The sequence below is a fragment of the Rousettus aegyptiacus genome, unplaced genomic scaffold (assembly GCF_014176215.1).
Source record: "Rousettus aegyptiacus isolate mRouAeg1 unplaced genomic scaffold, mRouAeg1.p scaffold_m13_p_2, whole genome shotgun sequence".
NCBI classification, from domain to species: domain Eukaryota; kingdom Metazoa; phylum Chordata; class Mammalia; order Chiroptera; family Pteropodidae; genus Rousettus; species Rousettus aegyptiacus.
Window position 1 is genome coordinate 88,729,107 of NW_023416295.1, and position 969 is coordinate 88,730,075.

General features: G+C 33.2%; 1 pseudogene; it reads left to right on the forward strand.

The window, feature by feature from the left end:
* Window positions 1-630: 630 nt before the first annotated feature.
* Window positions 631-749, forward strand: LOC118614775 (annotated as a pseudogene).
* The last annotated feature ends 220 nt before the right edge of the window (window positions 750-969 follow it).

Below are 969 nucleotides of genomic sequence, written 5' to 3' on the forward strand. Positions count from 1 at the left end.
AGAAAGAAAGAAAGAAAGAAAGAAAGAAAGAAAGAAAGAAAGAAAGAAAGAAAGAAAGAAAAAGAAAGAAGCCCACTACAAAAATCATGGCCTGTGGAACTATAGCCTTGCAATTAAAATCCTAGTGTCACCACAAACCAGTAAATTCACGATCTATCTAGATCCTACTTTCTTCTTCAAGAAAATTAAGATAACAAACATAACTGCCTCTTGCAATAATTAGAAAGGATAAATGAGCTAAAGTGCGTAAAAATGAATCATATGTGAGATATGGCCTGAGGATACAGACTGCAGATCCTAAATTAAGGATAAATTATGCAGAGAACTGAGCATTAAATCTGAAACTGTTCAAATTCAATACATGCACGAACTGCTATTATTTATAATTTGTAAGATACTGTATAATTGTTAACTGTTATAACACTATTTCAATAACTATAAATACTTGACGTTTTTCAAGAATATTTTACATTTTATAAGATTCAATTTTGATAGAAATTGTTTACTATATATATAATGTATCGGTACTGGAAACTTAGAGAAACTGTGAAAATCAGATAGGAAATACAGATAGTGGAGAGGAGGTGGTATAACTAAAGCCTGAGAGTGTCGCTCAAATTATTTAGAAGAGTCTATGGCCATTCCACCCGGAACATACTCGATCTCATCTGATCTCGGAAGCAAAGCAGGATTGGGCCTCATTAGTACTTGAATGGGAGACCACCTAGAAATACCAGGTGCTGTAGGCATTTTAAAAATCATTTAGAAGAGTAATCATGTATTTTTGCTTCCATTTGACTAATCCTTATATCATCACTTACATACAACCCGCTTAGCAAATTTATTTTAATTAAAATCTTAAAGACATTCAGTGCAACATTCGATAGAGATTAACAGCTCTCTCAATAAGCAGAAGCTGGGAGTTTATGTGGTACTAATACGTAGCTAAGTAGTTTGGGCTACTCAGAC